At 57.0% G+C, this 6,000-nt stretch overlaps 1 protein-coding gene across 4 annotated transcripts in view; it reads left to right on the top strand.

Moving 5' to 3' along the window:
* Positions 1-253: 253 nt before the first annotated feature.
* Positions 254-6,000, top strand: part of PKNOX2 (PBX/knotted 1 homeobox 2) — a 258,706-nt gene continuing 252,959 nt past the window's right edge. For all 4 annotated transcript variants that reach the window (XM_059930120.1, XM_059930121.1, XM_059930118.1 and 1 more), the window contains exon 1: positions 254-328. The gene's annotated coding sequence lies outside the window, so the exon portion shown is untranslated. The remainder of the gene's footprint in view (positions 329-6,000) is intronic.

Raw genomic sequence — 6,000 nt, 5'->3', positions numbered from 1 at the left:
TGTGTCCGAGGCAACCTCGCAGTCTGACGCTGTCTCTCCAGCGCTCTGCTGCCTCCCCGGCCGCTGGAGCAGGCCCGCGCCCGGCGTCTTAGAAAAGCCTCCAGCAGAGGGAGACACTCCAGCGGCTGCTCCGACTTGGAAGCGGCCGGGGCCGGGAGGGGGGGGTTGAGGGGGTGGGGAGAAAGGGGGAGTGAGGAGAGGGGAGGTGTGTGAAGGGGGGGGGGGGGCTCCGGGGGGCGGGTCCCTGTGCCGCTGACGTCCCGAGCAGTGCTGGGAAGTATAGGCTGTGTTGTCACGCCGGTGTCAGTCTGATGAAGATTGGCATCAGGTAAGCTGTCATTCATTTCCATGTCAGAGACGCTTTTGCAGGCGGCGGCGGCGCGGCGGCGGCGGCGGCGGCTGCTGCTGCTGCTGCGGGCGGCTGCCTCAGAGCGCGTGTGTTTTATTCCAGTCCCCAAGCCAGAGTATTATTCATTGCGACAGGGCAAGGAGGAGAGAGGGAGAGAGGGAGGCAGCAGGGAGGAGAGAGAGGGAGGCAGCAGGGAGGAGGGAGGCAGAGAGCAGCGAGGGACGGCGGGAGCGTGCAGAGAAGCTGGGGAAGCGCCGGGAGAGCGCGGAGCGAAGCAGCGCGAGTGGTGGCGAGGCCGGGGAAGGAGGCGGCCGGAGCCGCGCGGCCCGCCCGCGCCCGGGCCCGGCCAGCGCGCAGCCCCGCCGCCGCCGCCGCCTCGCCCCGCTCGGGCCGGTGGCCGGGCGCGCATTGTCCGCGGGTGCCAGGAGCGGGGCTGCCGACTCGGACCGCCGCGGGCCCAAGACACCGTAGCGGGCGGGCGGGCGGGGAGCTGCGAGCTGGGAGCGCCGGGGACCCGAGTAGGGACGTGCGCGCGGGCCGGAGCCCCGGTGCGGGCAGCTCGGGGCTGGGCGCTCCGCGGGCGAGGCTGGGAGCGGCGGGCCGGCTCCAGGTTCGCTTTCTTTCTCCCGGCTTCGGGCGCCCTTTGGGCCGGAGCTACTCTGCGCCAGCAGCTTGGAGCTGCCTTCAAGCGGCTGGAAGCGGGAGCAGCCCCAGACTCGGGCCGGGTGCCTGGAGTCCGGGAGCCGCGGCCGCGTCCCGCCAGGCCTGGGGAGCCAGGGTGGGTGGGGGTTTGCAGGCGGATCCGTGGGGAGAGCGGAGCACAAGCTGTGGGCCAGGCAAGCTGGGATCGCAGGGGCCGGGCTCAGGGACCCTACCCGCGGGAGGAGCAATAATTTGTAGGGTTACTGGCTTTCCGCGGATTGTTGGGTGTCTTTGGCGAGGTGTGGGGAGGCGCAGGGGCCCTCGGCGAGGTTCGGGAATAGGGAGCCCTCCTGGCTCTAGAACGGGGGCATGAGTTCGTAAGAGGTGGGGGGGGAAGGAAAGCGCCCCAAAGCAGAGAGCCGAGGGGGATGGGGCAGGGTCCCGAGTCTGCCGCGCAAAGTTTGCGTTTCTTTCGGGTTAGGCGTGCGGGGCTCTCCCGACTCCAGATCCTGAGGAAGAAACGAGCAAAGCGTGCCGCCTTTTCCGGGGGCTCTCAGCGGGAGAGCCCGAGGTTCCGGCGCGGTGGGGAGAGCCCGGCTAGGACTGGGAGTGGGGCGGGGGGTGGGTGGTGGGTGGTGGTTGTGCGTTAGGGCTGGGCTTCAGGGCCAGGCTAGAGTTTGGGATTTTAAGAACCGAGCTGTTTTCAGAAGCGGGATCGAAGGGCCGCTCAGTAGCTTAGGGATCGAATCTATACCCCGGCCAGAGCAGCGGGGGTGGGGGGTGGGGGTGGTTCTGGAGTTAGGGGCCCGGGGTTACATCTGAGGCTGGAATCGGAGGAACTGGTGGCGTTTTTAGGATTTAGCCAGGGGTTCACGGCTTTGGTGGTGGGGTGGGTGGGTTGAAGCTATTGGAATTTGGGGAGGGTCGCGCGCGCGACTCCCCACGCTAAGTGGGTTGAAAAGCGTTTAGGTAGGCGATGAAAGTAGTTGATAGGAGCCATGGCAGGCGAGTCCCGAATTCCTGCTGCTTCTCCCCAAAAGCGGATCTGGAGGAAAGGACTTAAGGCGCGCAGGACCCGGCCCTAGGAGAAGGATTCCGGGAAGCGGACAAATCGAAGGGATGTTCTGGGCGAAGCGACGGGGTAGCCTCGCAGGGCTCGGGGTGGATCCGAGGACCCGACCCTGGCGGCTCGGCGGGCTCCGGAAGCCACTTCGGGTGTGCGGGCGCAGCGCGGCCGGGCGGATGCGGTGGCCCGCAGGGGCCGCGGCCTGCGCGGGGGGCGCTAGCAGCGAGGCGTCAGGCCGGGCCCTGGGAGTCCGGGCTGCGGCCGAGGGCAGGGCGGGCTCTGGAGCCCTGACCGGAGCCGCCAGCTGTTGACCCGCAGGCGCTGTCTGCACTTCTCCCAGGCCCGGCCCGGAAGCCCACAAGCCGGGCCGCCGGTGCGACGTTCCGCCTGGGAAAGGGGCGAACTCGGAGTCCCTTGTCTTTACCCCACTTGTCCCGGGACTCCTCCAGCGTGTTGAAATATTTTCCAACTAGTGGAAACCGAAAGCTTAGCATTTTAGGCAAATTTAGACTATCTCCTCCTCCCCAAATCTGAGAAAATGATGGTGTCCAAACACGAGCTATATTGCGCAAAGCCTTAGTCCCTAGCCCTCCTGCCTGCCCTGCCATTCTGGCCTTCTCGAGGCTTCAGGAACTCGGGGGGAAGGTAGGGAGGGTCTCCAGTCTTTGGGCTCGTGATCTTCCACTCGAGCTGCACCCCGCTTGGCTCCGGCCTAGCTCGGCGGTGGGAGAGAAGTCCCGACTCGGGAGGGAGGTTATCCCTCGGGCCGCTAGGGAAGCAGAGTGTGTTGGCGGGGGAGGGAGGGTGAACGGGAGGAAGATTTGCAATTTCTCCTTTGCAGTCGCGAACCCACCCTCCCAGCCCTCCGCAGCCCTCGCACCCCTCTCTGGGGCAGCCAGACGGCGCTTCCGGGACGCCGAAGGCTCGCGACCCACGAGTGGCCGCGGCGGCCCGGGGCGCGGCGACCGCCCAGCGGCGGAGCTCCGAGGCTGTTGTTTTGCAGGCTTGGAATTCGTGCGCACTCTCTCCCGCCGAGAGCCTGAGGGCGGGAGGGAGCCGTGACCCCACGGAGACTCCCCGGTCACCGCCTCCCCTTTGTGAGCGCTAAAGGCATGCAAGCCCAGAGAAAGAGAAGCTGCTCAGAATAAGGGGCAGGGGGTTACCGGAGGGAGATGGGCCCGGCCGCCGCTCACAGTAAAATGCCTTGTGCAAATTGCACTGAAGTGTACCCAACTTGAGACTGGCTGTTTTATGATCCTTTCTGGGAGTTTACTGCTCTCTGCTTTTAAGTCTGTAGATTGCTTTAAGTTAATGAAAGTGCTGCTTTCAAAAAGGGCTTTTATTGTGCAGCGCTGGCAATCCAGTACCTCCCCTTTACTCTTCCAAAATGGGCCTGTTTAAAAAGAGGGAGCGTCCTGGAGTTCCCACATGGACAGAGCTTGGGGGAGGAGGCTGTATGACAACGAGGATTAATAAAAATCAATGTCCAAGTCATTCGGAAAGACGAGTTCACTTATTTTCCAGTCCAGTGCCATCTGTACATTCCCGTATTGCCTTTTGGACTTTTCACTGAGTCTGATTTTAAATGTTGCTTGGTGCCTCCCCCTGACACCCCCTCTCTACATTGCTTTATGTAGGCCTGACCCTGTTCAATTAAACTCAAACTGGATTTTAGGCTTTCAACTGGCTGCCCATTCAAACTGCAACTAAAATATTTACTCAGGACTGGGGGAGGGGCTTTGCCTTGCATTCAGTGAGATAGATGTGTTAAAAATGTCAGGGAGAAAGGCTGGGAACCTTGAGAAGAAACATGGAAGGCTTTTTCCTTTTTCAATTGATTTGGCGCAAAAGGTGAGATGACAAGGTTTTTAACTAGGTCCTAACACAGAAACTGCAGTGGGGCTGGGCTGTGGCTTTGACCGCATGTCATAACCATTTAAACTGTGGTTAGTTGTTCAAAGCTCAAAGCTTCTCCAAGCTGGGTTTCATTAACTCTACACCAGTTGCCTGGAAGTTCAGTAGCAATAAATTGTATAAACACATTTGAAGTAAGTTAGTGATGAAATAAGGAGAATTACTGTCTTGTGAGTGGAGAATCCTGAATTCACGGAGTTCTAGCCTAACTGGAAACATACCTCCTCTCCCTTGGCCTTGAGGTTTATGGGTGCACCAGAGTGTGTGTTAAATTTCTTTCTGCTATGTCCATCTCCAACCTGGGGCTGTAACTCATTAGGGACCAAGGCTTGCCTAGAAAGCAAAAAAGGCTGGGTTTTAAAAGGCTCTCTATTAGCCTGGTTTAGAAACCAAACCAAACCCCTCAACCTGACTTCCTTACCCTGGGTGAATGCAGTGTGCAACAGAAACAGCAGCAGAGCAGGCCAAATTAGATTTTTAAAGGTTAGCAGCTTAATAATACTGTGTTGTTAGCAACTGAATTTGTTTTTGTTAAAGAAACAACCTATAAAATTTATAGGCCTCCAACATGTTGCAAGATTTCCTTGCTATTTATTTAGCGCCCCCACCCCGAAATTCTATCTACAATTTCAAACTTTTGTTCCCGATTTATTTAATTTGGAACACATTTTCTAAATTAGCTCGCGGAAGGTGAGAAATGCTGTTATAAGTTTTTCTTTTTCCTGTGGCACCAGGACAGCGATGCTGTAAGATATATATAAATGTGTGATGCAATTGCCTGAGGTGCTGGCATGTGAAGCAAAGTGTCTGGATCAAACAAAATGCAGATCAGAGTATGGAGAGGGTGAAAATGATGCCACAGAGGAAGTTACATGGGAAGTGAAATCATCATGAGCCACCATTAGCCTTGATTCTAGCCAACACAACAGGCTTTGTATAAAACACTTCACATGAGATCCGTGACTTATTGAAGATTGAATTATGTTGAGAAGCAGAATTTAGAAGGAAGAGTTGCACTGGCTGGGTTCCGTCCAGGCTGCGTGGCCAGGCTTGTTGTGATGGGGATCTGCTAATTTAATTAAATCTAATACCTGGTGGGAAAGGGAGGAAGGAGATAATCAAGGCGGGCAGGTCAGCATGCTGGGTAGTGTTTAGGCTGGAGTTTGGGGACCTGGCAGTTTTATACCCTGTTACTCTCTGGCTTCATGACTACAGTGGGTCAGTTAGCTTCCTGATCTCGGTTTCTTCATCTGTAAAGTGGAATGTATCACATGAATTCCTCATTAGGCTCTGAGGAGTGACTGCTGCCTGAATCCTGCACTCTAAATAATAAAGGAAATGGGAGAGAGGAGGCTTCTGAGCGGCAAAGTTATTTTCTTCATTGTGTTTTCTTGCCCTGCCTGGCCCCAGAGCCTTTCCCCACAACTCTCAGGAGTTCTTAGGCTTGGGTGAAGGGGCTAAACTCCTGCCTTTCTTATATCCTGGAATTTGAAGTCCCTGCTGTGATTCCAAAATGCACCTGCACTTTTCCAGGAGAGGCAATTAAGCTGGAGCTGGGGGAACCAGCATGTTTATTCCCAGCGGTGCTACCTGGACTAGCTTTCATGCATCAGATGAACACAGAATCTGACTGGTCAGAAATGCGGCCTCTTCTCTTTATGTCACTGGGAAGAAGAGGCCGCAGCCTGGACTGGTGTGTGACATCTGGTCGGGCTAGGGCCGGGGGGGGGATGGGCGTTGGTCTGGAGCTAGCCGCAGCTTGAACCTCACTTAGCAGTCTCCATTGCTGGCAGATCAAAGCAGATTCTGGGCCAGAAAGCCAGAGAAGTTACACCCGGCAGTTATACAAAAGTGTATACGCACTTGGAGCAGTTATACAAAAGTGTATACGCACTTGGAGCAGTTATACAAAAGTGTATACGCACTTGGAGCCTCCTTCCGTTCCGGCGCCTGAGTTTTTAAAGTTATCCCTGATACTGGAGACAGGCTCCAGTGGAATGCTTGCCTTTGATTCTCCCTCATCGTTGGG

Source organism: Balaenoptera ricei, chromosome 8, assembly GCF_028023285.1.
Source record: "Balaenoptera ricei isolate mBalRic1 chromosome 8, mBalRic1.hap2, whole genome shotgun sequence".
Lineage (NCBI taxonomy): Eukaryota > Metazoa > Chordata > Mammalia > Artiodactyla > Balaenopteridae > Balaenoptera > Balaenoptera ricei.
This window is presented reverse-complemented; position numbering and strand designations above follow the sequence as displayed.